General features: G+C 41.3%; 1 protein-coding gene across 5 annotated transcripts in view; it reads right to left on the bottom strand.

The window, feature by feature from the left end:
- ATXN7L1 (ataxin 7 like 1) overlaps positions 1-19503 on the bottom strand; it is a 195278-nt gene that overhangs the window by 146331 nt on the left and 29444 nt on the right. Inside the window, exons 2-4 of one of the 5 annotated variants that reach the window (XM_006026444.3) lie at positions 6588-6742; positions 6013-6091; positions 4233-4360 (exon numbers count right to left, since the gene is read on the bottom strand). The exons of 3 other annotated variants lie outside the window; for them this stretch is intronic. The gene's annotated coding sequence lies outside the window, so the exon portion shown is untranslated. The remainder of the gene's footprint in view (positions 1-4232; positions 4361-6012; positions 6092-6587; positions 6743-19503) is intronic. One more of the 5 variants, XM_025207392.1, reaches the window with a different exon arrangement.

The raw sequence follows: 19503 nt of genomic DNA, 5'->3' as shown, positions 1-19503 counted from the left end.
AGCAGGAGCTGGTTCAGACTCTAAAGAAGAACATCTTGACAAAAATTCAGTTCTTTGTCTTTTAAGACAAGTATGAATGACTACCATTCATAAAAGGCTTCCATATTCTGGCTACCCAGCTAAATGAACTCGTCTGAATGACAGATCAAGAAACACTGAGCTCCATAGAACCACCTTCTAGAAAAACAAACAAACAACAGTATTCTCTGACTGCTCTGTTTAGAAATAAAAATAGCAGTAGCCAAAACTATTAATTCATATTGCATCACTATAGTCAGAATGGCAATATCATATTTTAAAGAACTCTTTGTTGGTTGGTAACATCATAAAATTATAAATCTTTGTTTTTCACTATATAGTTTTTACACTGAACTGAACTTAGATTAGACATTGTAACTGGACTGGTTTTTAGGGGTGTACAAAATGGGACATATTCGATTCGGATTCGGCCCAAATCAGGAACAGCGATTTGATTAGTGATTCGGATCACTGTCCCGCTTCAATTCGGCCGAATCCGAATCTGAAGAATCGATGCTGACTGGGAGAATCAGCGATTCAGACATAGACACAGCTTTAAATGCTTTTTCTGCATACCTCAAGGTACCAGGCGCAGCTCATGAACACTGTGATGGTGGGGAGGATGGAGTGTCCCACAGGAGCACAAGGGATCCTCAACACAAGGGATGTACTCAACAGTGAACCCAGAAGTGGACCAGAAGCGGACCATGGGTGCCATCCCCGCCAGACTCAGAAAGCACCAGTCGCCGTGCTGGGAGGGTGCGGGGGGTGGGGGAGCAGCGTGCTCCCTGGCAAACCCAGAAGTGCTTCTGGTCCACTTCCAGTCTGCTGCCAAGTGTGCTGGGGACCCCGCCATGCTCCTGTGGGATGCTTCATCCAACCCAGCATCTCAGCATTCACAAACCGCTGGTACCTTGAGGTATGTAGAAATAACATTTAAAGCTGTGTCTATGTCCGAATCATCAAAGCTCTCCGAATCAATTCAGAGGGTTCCAATTTGATTTGTAGAGATTAAAGGGTCTCCTGATTCGATTTGGAGATTCGACCCCCAAACTGGGCTGAATCTCCGCCGAATCGAATCAGTGATAGAAGCATCATAGCCCTACTGGTTTTCTTTTGCTTTCTAGTCTTCAGGCACCACTGCAGCTCTTTCTGTGTGTCCTCTGACCAAAGGTTGTTTTTGTTTATTAATCTCATGAGCCTAGATGAAAGCATGAGGGCAACCACAGCAATTTTAAACAGAAGACGGATATTTTTGGGTCCGCTATGGATGCCAATATGTCTGACAATTTTTTGTCTTCTGTATTTACAGCTGAATTTCTGCTAGATAAATAAGAATACATAATTAAAAAAAACCAACACATTAATTCAGTTTTATGTTATTTTTTAATCCTCTTTGTAGTTCAAGGTTGGACATGTCACATCAGTGGCCCTGGAAGAGGACCTAGGCAGAGCAAAGATCAGTTCTTAACTGCATTGGCTACTCTCAGGCCTGCAAAGGAAAGTTTAGAGGACAAGGGAAGTAGACAGGCAAAGTAAAAAAAGTTGAAGGCAGGAAAGAAGCCTGGCAGGAAACAGAGCCCGTGCTTGGATCACAAAGGTCACTAAAGGGTAGGCAGGAACACTGCTGGATTCCATTGCCAAAACTACTTATACCATTTCAATGACATGGTGCTTAGTTCTGCTCAGATACGTCCTATCATTATGAACGTGTGAATGCTTGTGTATCACAGCAAACACTTTGGGACAGGGGGCGAGGAAGGGGGCACAGAGCCCATTACGAGCCACTAAGGGTTGCAATGATACTGGTATCATCAAAATAATGACCTGCAAATCCAAATTGCAGAGGTTCTCAAACTTTTTTATTGTGTGGACATCTTGTATAATCTCATGGATCACTATTTTCACACATTTTGATTGAATGGCTATTCCATTCCATGGGGAATTAAAACATTACTCTGGCAATAGCAGACATTGCTTACATGGAAGTGTAATATTTAAAAACAAACAAACTATTTTAGCCTTTTTAATGTAAGTTAATAGATGGAAATAAGAAAGCATCATGTGATCTGACAACTTCCTGCATGCCAATTGGCAAGGAAATATCCTGAAGAGCTTGGTACAGCTGAGGTAAAAGAGCGAAGTGCTGGGGACAGCCCAAGTACACAGCTAATTTTCTCCCGGTGTTGAGTACAACTTTGGGCAAGAAAATAAAAAGATCAGCAAGGCATGATTCAGATGGAATTCCAGAATGAGTTTAGGAATTAATTTAGAGAGTGGTTTTATCACCACCATAACTTTGGCTCTGTGAACGGCAGTCCAACCATAAAATCATGGAGTTTGTCATCTCTTTATACTGATGTAATAGTCAGGAGAAACAATGTCTTGATGGTAAGATCCTGTACCGAGCACGCCAACAGTGTTTCTGAGGAAGGCACCATAAGTTTGAGGACAATGAGAAAGTACCATGTCAAAGTTGAGTCCCTGACAGCAAGGAAAACATGAAGAATGCTCTTGAGGAATTTTGATCCTGGAGGGTATATGACCATTAAATAAGATCACAGCAGAGTAGAACACATCAACGAAGGAAAGAGTCCTTCTAAAAGATAAAAAACATTAAACACTTTCAGAAGTGTCACATAACCCAAAGTCTCAGATACTGCTGGGGAGGGAACCAGTAAAAAAACTGCTGCTGCTCCAACTGCCCATTTTGCTAGCAGCACAATTTTCTCTTGGAAGTCAACACAGCCTCCATGCATCACAGATGCCCCAGGTGCCTGACTGCCTTGCTATACCTCTGCTCATTTAGCTCTTAGTTCACCATAAATGTCACTTTTTTCCTTTGACAAGCTGAAGAGGTGAGAAGCAACACAAACCACTGTCAATCAGTGTTTTGTATTATGCCACAACAGCCCTAGGGTTCAGCTTAATAAATAAGCATTTCCTAATGACAAGTGTTCTGTTACTAAATCCCAAACCATCAAGAATTTTCTACAAGTGACTTCTTGAAATGTAAAGCTTTAAGTACATGCACTATAAGCAGGACAAAGTTATAGTCTATTTTTTTCTCTTGTGAATACAGTATCAGAAACACACAGTACATGACCATCACATAGTGTATAGATAGTCTGTGGGTGGTAAGCTTTTCCTTTTATCATATTTTCTGTTTCCTGTATTTGAACTGAAGTTTTAGATTAGGTAGTCTAAAAAGGAAGATTAAACGCATCTGAAAAGCTGCTCCACTTAAAGTGTATTGATGTTTTCTAGTTCTCCCCTATTTTCCATTAGGCAATGCCTCAGAAATCTCTTGTAGGGGATAATACAGTGTAATCTACCTTTCAGGTAAGCATACAGTCAGAAACACTTTGCACACAATTCAATGGTGAGATAAGCAACCTTTTGTTTTGGTAAATTCACGATTTAAGTGGTGAGAACATAACATCTACTGTTGTGTACCAATATAAATATTGCAAGGGTGGCAGGTTTCTTAGTCCCATTTCCCCATCAACACAAATCAATAAAAATGTTATTTTTATGTTGTCTGAAAGTCCAACAGCTTTCAGGAGAGAAGCTGAATGCATAAAATGTGTCACTAATTCTTATTTTGTGTGCAGGTTCTCATGCAAGTATGTTTGTGAGAACCCTTACATTTTCACCTGGTGTTTTTCTTCTAAATCATAACACAAAATGTGGGCAGTTTTTGTAAGCTAATTTGGCAAGTCACAATGTCAGTCTCTAAATCTTACGGTTAAGGTACTGGACTAGCATTAAAGGATGCTGGGGTTCAGTTCCTGGCTCTGCCACAGAGTATTTCTGTGTCCCTGTGTAACTCTTTCTAGACCCCAGTACCTAATCTATAAAGTGGGGATAATACTTCTTTTGTCTGCCTTGTCTATTTAGGCAGTGCTTTTCATTGTTTCCTCATCATGTACCTGTACAAAACCCACACAATGGAGCCCTGATCTCAATTACTACTTTTAAAAGAGAATGTTCCTGGGACAACGGCTAATGCTTGAAATTTCACAACTTTTCTAACAAAGAACATCACAGATAAAAAGATTAATTCTAAAAAAGATATACCCTAATTTTACATACGTCAGTTTCACAAAAACCTAATCATATCTATGCTCTCCGGTATAGGAAGAGTCTCTAGGAGAAGTAAACCCATGAGCTTTCCCATTTCATTAAGTGTTATTATGGATTCCTTTACTTACTGCTGTCAGAACATCCAATACTGCTGAAGAAAGTATTTTCCTTATATTCCACCACTCGGTCATCAGACAATTCATAGAAAATTCAATCTAGTTTCTCCTCTTCTTTTAACGTTAGATATGGACTAAATCTGAAAGAAGAGAAAATGATTCCGCCACTGCTGCCTAAGCAGGAAAATCTCTTTTCTCCCCCAAGTCAATACAGGACAACAGAGTCTCTCTCAAATTTCCTCTTGCATTCTAGCTTCAGGCAGTAGAGAAAATAGGGAGAAGGGAAAAACAGAGTGGGTGCTTTATCCACTAGTGTTAAAACATACCAAAACACTCTGACAAAAAACAGAGGGTTGTTAGTCCAAAGGAAATTGGGCATTTAAAGATCCTGTTGGAATAAAAAGGACCATATTTTACTTCAAAAGACTGATAATAAATACTGTGGAATAAAAGATTTTCATCTCTACTTTTACCATGATATCTGAGCAACAAATCTGTTCTTCTTTATAAAAATGTAATTCCCACCTCCTGGAGCATACCATACATTTTTACATTTAAGTTATTTCTCTTATGGAGACAATAAGTCTTCTATAAAATGTGGTTAATAACACTCACAAAAGGCAGCGTGAGATTACAAGTTTGTTTGGTAATAGGATAGAGCTCCTTTCACCTCTAGGCTGCCACTGACTAATGACTGTTTCGGTGTGATAGATGTTTGGTGACCAGCATGAAATAAATTTAAGTAAGTCATCTCCAATATGAAAGATACTACTACAACTGACTCCAAGAAATGACTGTTGGCCATGCTACAATTTATTCAGGCATGGAAAGACTAGGAAACTAAATTATCTACTTGCCTAGAGAGGTAGGCTTTCCAGGTCTAGTTGATGTACACTAAAAGGACTACGTGGTAATTTTCTTTGCTGTGCAGAATCTGTTCTACAGACAGTTTTCTCTAGGACTACTTGCCTTTAAAAAATCATAAAGTTAAAAAACAAGTATAACTTTGAGCATAAGATGACTTGGCACCTCAAAGTAACAAGAAGCTCCTTCTAGAACTATACTAGCCCTGTCTCTTGCAATCCATAGGTATTACATAAACTGGGGAAGCTGTGAGATTAAACAAAACAAAAAGTAGACTAGTGGATATCCATGACTGTGCAACTTGGGAATTCAATGTAAAATTTTAAAAAACTTCTCTTATCTTGAAACCGTGTCCTTTCCTATCCCTATGATTTTCCATAGCCAAAGGTGGCGCTCTCATTGTTTTGCTTCTTTTTAATTCCTCCTTTTTTGTTTAAAGCCACTAACAAATAGCATCATCAGGTTTGTTTCAAACATTGCTATCCTCTCAGATGTGATCACAATTAAGCCTTGCAGCATGTCTGATCATTTCTTACATAAAAATATGTATATTATTGTTTATTGAAGTGGGAGAGAATGTGGTAGGAGAGCAGCTAAGACTTTTCATTATGGATCTATATCTTCACAAGACTTGCATCAAAGACCACACCTATGCAAACCATTATTAATGGTGTCTGGTTATTCAGGTTGCGAGTCAAAGGCAGCCAGGCCCCTCTCTGCCATTGGCTACATGCACTGACCAGCCTAGCCGAATGGATCACCTGGACTTGGCCAGGCCTTTGACTTTTGAATTGAAGTAAAACTTCTCCTTCCTTGCAGGTTCTTTCATTTAACCCTTCCTTTCACCCACAACTCTGTGCCATTTCTCAGACTGCCCACCCCCCACGAAGCCTGGGTTAAACTTCCTGGTCCAAAATATTTTAGTTACCTCTGATCTTTCCAGTCTCTCCTAAAAATACCACTTCAGCCAGCCTTCCAACAATAGCGCTCCTCTCTCTCTCTCTTGCCTGTAATGAAATAGTATTTTACAACTAACTTTAAAAAAATCTTGCAACTACAAGCAACATAGACAGATACAACACCACATATGCTTTATCTCCATTTCCTTCTTACTCTCTCATTGTACAGTGTCAGCAAAGGCCCTGATCTTATACATGGACAAATTTCTGCATGTAAAAAGAAGCCTGGATTTATTCAATATATTACAGGATTGGGACTTAGAATGAAAACTTGTTTTGAATAGGTTCATTTTCTTTGTGTATTCGGTCAGAAAATGCTATGTACACTGATGGCACTGAAGAACCATTTTTACAAAGTGATGATTGCACCTTGTCATTTAGACAGGATTTCATGTACCAAATAAAAAGTAAATCACTGGGGTGATTTTCATTCGTTATTCTACATAAAGTGTACACAAATAAGGCCTGCGTGCATTGATTTTATCCTTCTCCATACTCTCTGTATGTTGCAGGATCAGAACTGAAAAACAAGTAAAGGACTTACACGTGTATTTAAATTTAAGTATATGCTTATCTCTCTGTAGTTCTAGGGCCTTCAGTTTCAAATTCTTCATGACAAGGACCATGTTTGTCTACCCATGTGTTTGCAAAGCACTGAGGCAAGCGCTGGTCTCAAACATCTCTAGTCAGTGGGTACCACTGCAATACAAATTAATATTAGAAACTGTAGTTCACAGATGTAGCACCTTAGCTCTGGCACACAACATTATATTAAAAGCAACACACCACCAAAACACAAGAAGCTGGCAGTTTGTAATTAAGGTTAGGTTCTTCCCACTTGTGAATATTTTTTCTAAGGTTCCTGAGTTTGGAAATGGCATAGCGTTTCTTTGTATGCTTCCTTCTCGGGTACAGATAAAACAACATATTTTCAAGCTCTAAACTGTACTTTTACTTCACTGTAAGGAACTACACAAATAAATAAAAGTAATAATGCTTAGTCTGTTGAAGCAAAGCTAGTTGTGGAAATAGTAATGAAGACATTTTTCCTATGCAGGTTCTAAAACCCAAAATTACAGACACAGCTATTAAAATTCAGATGACATTACTACAAGATTAAGGAATGTCAAACATAGAACTGACTGCCTGATGTTATCCTAGTGTGAAGTACAAGTTATGTGCTGAAGACCACTAAAAAAAGATTCTTCCAAAAGAGTTTAGGCCAATATAAAATGCACATTCTGGCATAACTATGAATCCAAAAAAAGCACCTTTTATCTTTGCTGAACTTTAACACCTATTAACCAACAAGTACACAAACATCGTGTCAAGACTATTCACCACCAAATAAAAAATGTGGCGTTTTATTTTGGTTTGGCTTGTTTTAAAAGCAATTTGTAGACAAATTATCCCTTGGACAGCAAAGTTAAAAGAGCAAATACTCCAGTTGGGAATCTAAAGAATATGCATACCCCCTTTCACATTCTAGCTGTACTATACATTTATGCTGTCTCAAGCTATCTCCACTCAGAGTACTTTACAGGTATAGAAATACCAGTATATTATACTGGCAAAGCACTCCTGGCATGGATGCAACTAAACAGGCATAGCTGTTCTTTGCCCTGCAAAAAAATTAAACCATACAGGTAAAATCAGGATTTTTGGGTCTAATTGCAACTACAAGAGAAACTTCTGCCAACACAATGGATACATTCAGAATCATAACTCTCACTGACAGAACTGTTTCAACGAGTCTGTAGCATAGACCTGATATTACGCAAGAGCCTACATGCCAAAGTCAACAGAGCTTCCTAATGTATGACCAGTTTGTAACTGGCACGTAAGTTCTGCAACAGGTATTCACACACACTATTTTCTTCCTTTCTCTCTGACTTGGCCTATCAACTGAGCTGCAGGAACCACAGAAAGACAAATATTTGGCTCACACTAGAACTCTGGAACCAGAGAGGATGCTCCCTGCAAAAACTTCATCCTGGCATGCACTGCTAAGATTCATTTTTGAACATGAGACAACAAGTAATGGGGAAGGTCTTGAGTCACTTATGAAGCTTATTACTGGCTAAGAAAGAAAAAAAATATCACAAAGGTGCTTCTCCCCAGCCTTGAAGTGTTGGTGCATGTTGAGTCTGAAAATTAAGAATATAAAGAGTAATTCTAAGCAAGGTTCCCCCCATCTAGTACTGGTAATTCTGAGGCAACAAAAGGAAAAAGAGGAAATAAACTTGAAATGAACATATGCCTACTTTTTTAAGACAGGATAAGATGTTCTGTACTAGTTATGCTACAGGGTATGCAATTATAACACACTGATCACCAATTTAACATTGTCACTCCATGGGACAGCACCTATTAAAAACTTATCTGAATATAAGAGACGTGCTTTAAAGTAAGGAAGAAGTACCTTTACTGTTCAATTACTTCATTACTTCATATTTCTACGGTGTTGTAATTTGATACACATCAAATGATTTTCTGATACGTGCTTATGCAAACCTCGCCCTTTTATTTAATGCACAGAAATCCCACAACAGTCATTTTCACCTGCTCAAGTCAGTACTATGGAGATTTGGGAAAACTTTTACCTTCTGGGAGTTTTTGGATAAATTTCTTAATATCAAAACACATCATTTATCTTCCCCCCAATCTTACCTTAAATGTGCGACAGCCACAAGCAAGTTTATAAGCAACAGTTTTGCACAATGTCACTTTGCTTTCCATAAAGTAATGACACAAGTAACATACTGCAGTACTTCACGATGAATGAGACGCACCATAGCAGAGCATTAGCTCCACTACAGTTAAGGATGAAATGCTCTTTCTGTTTAAAGGGCAACTCTAAGTAGCCACTATGGTCACTTACGTTGCCTTGAAACTTGGTGTACCTCAACGACATTCAGGTTAACACAAGTGATCCAAACATGGGCTCATTTGATCAAAAAATTTCTGAGACAGAGCTACCTGATAAGTCATTTTTTCTTACAGCTGACATTTTATTATCTTTTTTTCCAGCCACTGGGGGATCAAATATGTCTCTGATCAAGTCCCAATGGAATTCAACTGCTGAAACACATGGTTCTTCTCTCATGTGCATAACAACTGTGTAAGCAAGTGTACTGAAAAGCTATCAAGATTTTGCAACATGGATGTCGTCTGAGATTTCCCCCCCCAGCCATGTCCGCATATTCCAAACACTTCCAGGCACAACTATTAACTACATTCTACTATAAAAGCGAAGAAAGTTGCGTATCAAGTAGCAACCATTCACAAAGGAGTTCTGAAGGAACTCAAAGATGAAAGTGCATAACTCCTGGCAATAGTATAGAGTCTATTGTTAGAAACAGCCTCCATGCCAGAGGACTGGTGAGTTGCCAACATAACACCCATCTTCAAAAAGGGCTCCAGAAGTGATCCTGGAAACTACAGACCAGTAAGTTTCACTTCCATCCCTGCCAAGTTGGTAGAATCCATAATAAAGAATAAAAACACCAGTCACATTGACAAATATGATTTGTTGGGGAAGAGTCAGTATGTTTCTTTCTAAAGGGAAATCCTGCCTCACAGATCTGCTGGAGTTCTCTGAGATTTCTCACATTTTAACAATCACATGGACAAAGGGGATCCAGTTGACATAATGTATTTGGACTTTCAAAAAGCATTCAACAAGATCTCTCATCAACAGCTTTTAAAAACAGCTACTGTCATGGTACTGGAGAGAAGGTTATTTTGTGGATTGAGAGCTGGTTAAAAGATAGGAAGCAAAGGGTAGGGCTAAATGGCCATCTTTTAGGAAGGCAGGAGGTCAAAATCAGGGTCTTGCAGAGATATGTGCAATTTTGTTTAACATTTTCATCAGTGACCTGGAAATGGGGCTACACAATGAATTCTCCAAGTTTGCAGATGATACCAAATTACAGGCAGTCCTCGGACTTATGACACAATTGGTTCAGGAAAACTGCATCTTAAGTCGAAACGTAACTTGGAACCATTTTTTCCTTAAGAAACAATGTTATAAATGGGGGATTGTTTCCTGAACCAAGACCCGATATCCTATTTTCACCAAAAATACCCCAGAATGTTGTACTCGATCAATTATAGATAAGTAATATATTTACATTCATGTATTCATATTGTAAATAGCAATCCTATTGATTTGGAAGGACTTCTTTGAGGTGACTTTGCTGGATTTTTTTAAAGGCTCTTGGTTGGATTTTTTGAAGGGTTCTTGGCTGGAGTCTTCTCAGGAGTCTTGGCTGCAGGTTTTTCTGGAGTCTTGGCTGCTTTCTTAAAGAAAGTGTCCAAGGAAGTTTGGATAGATGTTCTATAGGAAGATGAACGATGCAGTGAACTTGTTTGCTGGCATGGTGTTGCATCAGATCAAGCATTGCAAAGTCAAAACTGATGTCATAAAGTTGAAATAGGGTGTCAATTTATAAATGTTGTAAGTGCAAAACGGTGTAACTCAAAACGTTGTAAGTTGAGGACTGCCTGTATTTAGGATAATCATCGTGTCCCAGGCTGATGGACAGAAATTGCAGAAAGGTCTCACTGAGCTAAGTGGGTGGGCAAAAAAAAAGGCAGATCAACATAGTGTCAATAAGTGCAAGGTAATGTACATGAGAAAATGTAACCTCAAGTATAAGTACACAATGCTGGGTTCTGAACTAGCTGTTATGACTCAGGAAAGAGACCTTGGAGTCCTTCTAGACAGTTTTCTGAAAGTGTCAGCTCAGTATGCAGCGGGAACCAAAAAAAACCAATCAAACGCTGGGCATTATTAAGAAGGGAACTGAAAACAAGATGGAAGACATCATCATGCCATTATACAAATCCATGGTGCACCCACTTCTTGAATACTGTGTGCAGTTCTGGTTCCCACATGTCAAAAGGATGTAGAAGAATTAGAGAACATACACAAAAGGGCAACCAAAATGATCAGGGGCATGGAACAGTTGCCTCACCAGGAAAGCCTAAAAAGCCTAGGGCTCTTCATTTTGGAAAGGAGAAAGTTGATGGGGAATACGAGGTGTGTGGACCAGTGAACAGGGAACTGTTGTTCACCAAGTCCCAAAATACTAAAACTAAGGAGCACCCACTGAACTTAGTAGATGACAAGTTTAAAACTAACAGGAAAAAAATCCTTTTTTATGCAACCTGTAGTTAACTTGTGGAATTAATTGCCTCAAGAAGTGGTAATGGCAAACAGCATAGCCAGGTTCAAAAAAAGGACTAGATCAAGTAACGGATGACATATTAACAGCCGTTGAACAGAATGACTGGGGATGTTTCCCCTGACATCTCTAAACCTGTAGCAGTGGATGCCAGGGAAGGTACTGAATAGATCACTCTAGTTATCTGTTTCAGTGCTCTCCCTCTATAGCATCCACTCCTGCCACTGTCAAAAACAGGATACTGGGCTAGATGGACCCACTGTCCGATCCACTATGGTGCTTCTTATATTCTTAACCATGTTGCCTCAAAGAGGAAACAGTGACCTGGAAGTCAGAAAACTTGAGCACTACTGTCTGTCACAAGCATACTGGGTGCTCTCTTGGCCATGTTGCCTCACTTCTCTATCTCAGCTTTCCCAAATATACAAGAGGAAAACTGATTTTCAGTTATCTGGTCATGGATTTATAAAACTGTTCCAGATGTAAGGGTATTTTTGTGATACTTTTATTGGACCAATTGTATAGTTGGAAGAGAAGTCTAACACACTTTTCAGGCTGGGGTGGATAAAAATCAAATAATTAAAAAAAATCAAATTAAAATCATTTTTAAAATGTAAATTAGGTTTTAAAAATTGTTTTAATTTAAATAATATTTAAGTTTTCTTAAAAAAAATAAACCTGCTTAAAGTTAAATTTGAATTCAATACAGTATAGGCTAATGTACACATTTAATATAATCTATTAAAATAATTTAAATAAAATAATAAGTTGAGTCAATGAGCCTCTATTAAAAACTCTTTGGTGATGCTCTCATTGAACCAGTCTTGGTGTCAATGAGTGGTACAAGCTAACAGATTCAGCACAGGCCACATGGATGGCAGTTTAAAAACCCTTCCTGAATTCCCTCAATGTTGCCTTCAGTTGTGGGAAGGGTAGAGAGCTTTTCATGAAAACACTGTTGGAGATCCTTGCAGACCTTCAGGCCTTGAAGAGATGTGATGCTGAGAATCCTTCACATTCCTTTTGGCTGTTTTCAGTATTTTGGAACAAGCTGGATATTCATAATTGATCTGACAAGACTATGATCTGTCCAGTATTCATTCATTAGTTCCTTGCATGGCTCATGTGATATGCTAAGCCCTCCTTGACCGGAAGGGAAGCAAGCATTCTTTTTGGCAAGATGACACCTCATCTCTGCAGAAGAAGACGTATCAGCTCCTCAAAGGAGGATCTGGGAAATTAAAAATCAGTTGCGGCAAGACAAAGCCAAGAAGATTCAGCTCTATACTGATGAATGTGACATGCAGAGTTTTTTCCCAGCACCAAAAGCCATCGACAGTCCAACTTCCTGTGATTGCAGGATGGCTCCTTAAATAAGTCTTGTCCTTCAAGACAACTAATCTATCTAGGTTAGATGGAAAGAAAACTCTGAGGCAGTCCTGAGCTGTGAGTCAACTGTGATGGATGCCACCATCAAGTCAGTCCCCCAACACCCCAACAGGGGATCGCTTGCCAACACTCATATCCTAAAATAAGTGTAATGTGTCATCAAGGAAACTAAGAACAACAAGGATACTGGACTGGATGGCATACCTGCTGAAATCTTTGAGGATGGTGGTGAGGAACCGGGACTGAGAAGAATTTATTCTTCAAATTTGGAACAATGAGGAGGTCCTTGGGGATGTGAGAAATATTAGCATTGTGACTACCTTAAAAAAAGGAGATAAGTGGGGGAACTATCAAGGTATTATCCTCCTTTCCACATCAGAGAAAAATCCCTGCCTGCATCTTTCTGAATTGTCTTATACCTCTTCCTGAGGAAGTTTTGCCAGAATCTCAGTGTGGTTTCAGGCTATCCAATGGGGCAATTGACATGATCTTAGTTGTCCCCCAGATCCAAAAAAGTGTCAGGAACAACATATGAACCAGTATATGGACTTCACTGATCTTACTAAGGCCATTGACTCTTGTCAGGCACAAAGCCTTATGGTAAGTACTGGCCAGATTTGGATACCCTGAAAAAATATATCAAGAGCCTGAGGCTTCTCCACGTACAGATGACTGCGACCTTTCTTTGTTGTGGATCAGAGACGCATCCATTTGTCATCTAAACTGGGGTCAAGCAAGAATTTCATAGACACTAAGGCTGGAAGGGACCTCGGAAGATCTTTGAGTTGGGCCCCCTGCCCCAGGGGCAGGAAGTAAGCCGGGGTCATAGGATCCCAGCAAGATAAACATCTAAATGTCTCTTTAAGGCATTCAAAGTAGGTGCCTGAAGCACCTCCGGTGGCAGTCTATTCCAGACCTTGGGGGCACGGACAGTAAAGAAGTTCTTTCTTATGTCCAGCCTGAAACAGTCACGGAGGAGTTTGTGACCATTCAACCTTGTCATCCCTTGGGGCACTCTGGTGAACAGATGTTCCCCCAGATCCTGGTGAGCACCCCTTATAAACTTATAGGCAGCCACCAGATCACCCCTGACCCTGTGCTTTTCCAGGCTGAAGAGTCCCATAGCTCTCAGCCACTCATCATGAAGTCTGTTTTCCTGACCTCTGATCATGCGCATGGCTCTCCTCTGGACTCTCTTAAGCTTCTCCACATCCTTTTTGAATTGTGGAGCCCAAAACTGGACGCAGTACTTCAGCTGCAGCCTCACCAAGGCACAGTACAAGAGACTGACGTCCTGGGATTTGCTTGAGAAGCATCTATGGATACAAGCCAGTGTTTTGTTCACTTTACTAGCTGCAGCATCACATTGATGGCTTATGTTCATCTTGTGGACAATCATGACCCCCAAGTCCCTTTCGTCTGTAGCGCTAGCCAGCGTAGCACTGCCAAGCCTATAAGGATGCTGCAGGTTTTTCTTCCCAAGGTGAAGAGCCTTGCATTTTTTGGGGTTAAACACCATCAGGTTCTCATCCACCCATTTCCTGAGCCTGTCAAGCCTCCTGTCCTCAGGTGTGCATGCTTTACCCCAAAGTTAGGTGCTGTCAGCAAACTTGGCCAGCCCGCTTCTGATACCAACGTCCACAACATTAATGAAGATGTTGAATAGTACAGGCTCAAGGACAGAGCCTTGAGGGACCCCACTGGTCACAGCGCACCACAATAATCAACTTCTAACAACCACCCCCCCTCTGGGTCCGATCACAGAGCCAATTCCCTAGCCAGCAGATCGTGGTGAAGCCAAGAACGCAGTTGTCCAGTTTTGCTAAGAGGTGATCGTGGGATACTAGATCAAAGACTTTTTTAAAGTTAAGATATATGACATCAATCTCTTCTCCCTTGTCCAGGTGATAGGTCACCTGGTTGTAAAAGGAAATGAGATTGGTCAAGCAAGACCTACCCGCAACAAACCCATGCTGGCTATCCCTCACGATGTTGCTGTCGGCCAGTTTGTCAAGAATGGCCTCTTTGATAATCTTTTCTATGATCTTCCCTGGGATAGAGGTCAGGCTGATGGGCCTGTAGTTTGCCGGATCCACTTTCCTCCCTTTCTTGAAGATAGGCACCACAGTGGCCTTCTTCCAATCTTCAGGGACTTCACCAAAGCGCCAGGAGTTCTCAAAGATCTGTGCCAGGGGCTGAGCTATGATGCTTGCCAGCTCCTTGAGCCCTGGGGTGTAAACTGTCAGGGCCAGCTGACTTGAAGGTCTCCAGCCTCGCAAGGTGTTCCTTCACAAGGTCAGCATTGATAGAAAGTAAGGAATCTCCCTCACCCAGGCGTTCCCATCCCATAATGCGCCAGGGCGTCCCTTGGGACTGGTGAAACACTGATGCAAAATACCCATTTAGCAAGTTGGCTTTTTCTTGGGCGTTGGTTGTCAGTTGTCCCATCTGGTTTAGCAGGGGTCCAATGTTGACCTTGCTTTTCCTCTGGCTCCCCACATACCTAAAAAAGGACTTTTTATTGTCCTTGATACTTGTAGCTAGTTGGAGTTCAGTTGCAGCCTTGGCTTTCCTGGTTCACTCCCTGCAGGTCCAGACCAGTGCAGAATATTTCTCCTTGGAGGTAGATCCAGTCCTCCATCCTTTGTAGGTCTTTCTTTTTAGATGCAGGAGGTCTGCTAGATGTGACATAGCTACAATTTTGTTCTCCCTTTTTTCGACTGTCATTCTGGTTCTCATTAAGGACCAACTCCCCTCTGGAATTGATACTGAATACCAGAAGAATGGAGAGCTTTTCAATCTGGAACATTTTCACTTAAAGACTAAAAATATTCATATAGTGATGACTGCACCATCTTTGCATACACTGAGGAAAACCTCCAGACTACACTGGGTCTTTTCACAGAAGTCTACCATTGGGCCTCTCTCTCAACATCAAGAATGCTAATGTGCTCTATCAGCCTGCTCCAGGCCATGAATGTGACCACTGAAAGGCCCTGGAGTTAGTCAAGCACTTTCCTTACCTGGGTAACCATCTCTCTCAGAAATTGAACACTGATGAGGAGAAACAGCACAGGATCCAGTGCACATGGAACTCCATCAGGAAACTGCTCTGGTGTATTTTTAATGATTGTGATCTTTGGAAAGACACCAAGATCCAGGTCTATAATGCCATCATCATCATCACACTTCTCTAGAGATATGAAACATGGGTGACTTATCATCATCATCATCTCAAAAGCCTGGAGAGATATCAGCTATGATACCTGCTGAAAACCCTGCTTCAGATGGGAAGATCACCTCATAAAACACAAGCTTCCTTGTTGAAGCCAATATTACCAGCATTAAGTCAGTGATCCTCAAGCACCAACTTTGCTTGACTGGACAGTGTGTGCAGATGTTTAATTTGTGACTCACAAAACAAGTGATCTTCTCTCAGCTTAGTTGCTGCCTAAGATCCTGTGGTGGCTAGACGAAAAACTACAAGGACACATGGAAGACATGCCTCAAGAAAACAGATGATGACATCAAGAGCTGGACAGAACTTATTGCTAATGAACTACAGTGGTACTGCAACCTCAACCAAGCAGCAGCCTGCTTCAAGGTAAAGCATCTTGTCCTCAAAGCAGAAGACAGACAGAGGCAGGAAAAGGAGAGAAATTCTAGCCTATGGCCTACTCTCCCCAGCAGAAAGACTATCAACTTCTGCAGACAGATTTGTGTCTCAGTGATTGGACCCTTAAGTCACCTCAAGACCCATCAGTGAGTGAGCTATGGCATCATCAATGAATCGAGGGATTGCCTCCACCAATGATGACAACTAAAAACTCGGAGTTAAAGGCTGATTTTCTTCTACATAGGAAAGTGGGGGGAAAATACCTATTTTTGAGGTCAACCTTTAAAAATATAGCACAATATTTAATGTATTAGAAGCTTGACCCTGCAAGGGATGCAGGGTCTATACTACTGGATGCAAAGACCAAAGTCATCACAGCTGTTAGAACCTGGTCTCTGACTCCAGCAGACACCATCTTGTGTACTCCTTGATCAAGATTATCCAATAAACCCACCTGGATAATATCAAGCTCAAGACAGTGCAGGAAAACGAGTAACATTCTATGGAACAGAGTAGTTTCATTTCAACACATGGAAGCAGAAGGAAAAAACTGCCATGGCTGCAGGTCACAACGAAGATCTGGGAAATATTTTCAAGAAATTCCTGTTCCACTGTGAAAGAGAACACGTGCCAAATGTAAACTGCAAGAAAATGCAAGAGCTTGGTAGCCCAAATGAAACATTATGAAATATGCTTCTAAGTTGGCAGTGAACTTACAGATGGTGATGGAGACATGTCTGAACCATCTGGATCAATTGGTTAGTAAACTTACCGTTTTTGAACCATTCTTATGGGTTGACTACCATACATTACAATGCTAATAAATGATAAGTTTATGACAAAAACTTTAGTTACTTCAGGGGGATTACTTATGAATTTCAAAATGTTCCTGTTCAAAATTTAAAGAATGTGCTAGTTTGTGGGAGCAGGTGTCAATGATACATTTTTGGGAGTTGATAAAACTGTGCGGGCTGGGCGCGAGCCGGGCCCTTTTTCGTGCTGCACGCGGGCTGTGGCCAGCAGCCCAGGCATGCGGGGTCGGAGAGAGGGGCGCGACAAGCTAGAATTAGGCACAGACTCGTAGCGGTAGTTTTAAAGATTGTTTACTTACACCAGAGATGGTCGTGGTGTAGGCTGGAAAACTTGCTTGAGTTGCGGTTACAGACAAAGACAACACGAACGGTCACGTGGAGTTTGCTAGGCTCCACGGAAACAGAGCTCCGGATGCTCTGGGTGAATGCGCCACCAAAATCGGACTCGTAGATAAGTCTTATAAAATTTGTCGCTCGAAGACGGGAAGAGGTGGGCGATGGATCAGGTCGCCAAACTCCTCTGAATCTCACACAGGGTTTCTATTACCCTGCCGCGTACCCAGAGTCCCCACGAGATGGATGTGGAGTCCTCTTCGGCTTGGGCGGAAACCGCTCAAGCCTCTTATACGGCTAACAGGCCAATCATCAGCCGCCACGTGGGAATAATTTAGAACTAGCCAATAACGGGGAACCAATTTGCATGCGGGTGGCGAGAACTCCTTTGCACCGTGCATTTCTCTTGCAACTTGAGCAATGTACCCTGCAAAGGAAGCTGCAAATAGGCGGGAAACTCTTCCTTGCACCGGGGTTCTCCTCTGCAGCAGAAAACTCCACCGTGCAATGAAGCTGTAATTTGGCAGGGATAATTCTGGTGCCAAAGCACACACAAAATCATACCTTTGGGTTATGACAAAAAACAAGAAAGTTTGTTTTTCTCTTCCACTCTATGAATACAAAAAGGGAACAGGATGAGATTTATGAGTTCTAAATACTTGAAAGAAATGGGGAAAAATTTTTCAAAAAGTCTAGGTAAAAATGACTCCCATTTTAAAGAGAATTAGGAAAATTTAAGCTCAAATGATTTTCAACTACTCATTTTAGTAAATTTTCCCTAAGGTGACTGAAATAATTGGTTTAATTCACTAACCACAGGTCATACTTCTAATACTATAACAGTTAATACTAGTTTTAATAAATTAGTTAGTTGTAAATGTGTACCGTGTTTGGCTTTAAAAAAGTTTCTATATCCAAAATGCGAAAGTTTTGTTTAATAAATTTGAAGTGCTGGTATGGTGTCTTTAATTACATTCAAGTTGCTGTCTCAATGCAGCTTGATAGAAAGATGCGCAAGGAAGCTAATCATCTAGTGAGTAAGAAATATGTATTTTACCAACATGTAGCATACTAACATGTAGGATTTCTAACCATTAAAATATGTTAAGTTATATATTTTTAATATATACTGTATTTACCTGAATCTAAGATAAGGTTCCCCTCCCCTGACCTCTGCATTGGGGGAAAGCCCCTCATCTTAGATTTGTGTACAAGGGGTGGTGGGGGGGTGGCAGCTGTGGCTCTCATTCTGGCTCTGACCCTGACCCTGCGCTGGGCCAGTCAGATCCATAGCAGCCTCAAGCCCACCACCCTCTGCTTGCCCTTTGTGTCCTTCCCCCCTGGTTGTTAGACACAGCAAAGCTCCAGCTGGGGCTGAGTTCCCTCGCAAGCATGGAGCACAGGGAAACTCCACCCCCTGCCCTGCCAATCAGCAGTGCCAACACTGCTGCAGGGTCTGCTGTTCCATGTGCTGTGCTCGGGGGAGAGGACAGAGCCTGCAAAGCATTTGACAGTAAGCAGAGGGGAGGTGGGGAGGAAGAGGCAGAGACTGGGGAATGGGGGGAAAGACAGGAATTGGGGAGTGGAGGGGAGGGGTGCAGGTGGCAGAGAGGCAGGAAGGCTGCAGGGGGAAGAAGTGGGGGATGCAGAGGGCAAGGGGTCCCCTGAGCCCCCACCCTCGGCAGCCGGTTCTCCTGGTAAGACAAGGGGGGGGGGGGGGGGGATTTCAAGACAGTGCTCTGATACTTACATTCTATACCTGGAAAGTTAGAACAAATTTACCAGTTTTCCATATATAGAATCTAATTATTAGGGGGAAGATCTTAAATTCAGGGTAGTCTTAGATATGAGTAACTATGGTGTGGGGGGGTGTTTATGTAAGGCAGCTCACTTGCCCTCAGCCAGCTCAGTGGCTCTTAGCCAAAAGCTACTGCCTCACCACTGTCTGTTGCAAGTTAACACTGGACTCTGCCCCTGCTGCTTGCTGCTTCAGGGAGAAGTGGCAACCATTCTGGCAGCATCTGCTTGCTTTTTTCTTCCCTGCTTCTATTTCAGAAAAAAAAAAAAAGACAGGCACCCTAGTTTTGGAAGGCTGATTTTATGGGGGAAAGGTGTGTGGTA

This window comes from Alligator sinensis, unplaced genomic scaffold (genome assembly GCF_000455745.1).
Source record: "Alligator sinensis unplaced genomic scaffold, ASM45574v1 scaffold100_1, whole genome shotgun sequence".
NCBI lineage: Eukaryota > Metazoa > Chordata > Crocodylia > Alligatoridae > Alligator > Alligator sinensis.
The sequence above is the reverse complement of the archived record's forward strand: the minus strand, read 5'-3'. Positions and strand labels throughout refer to the sequence as shown.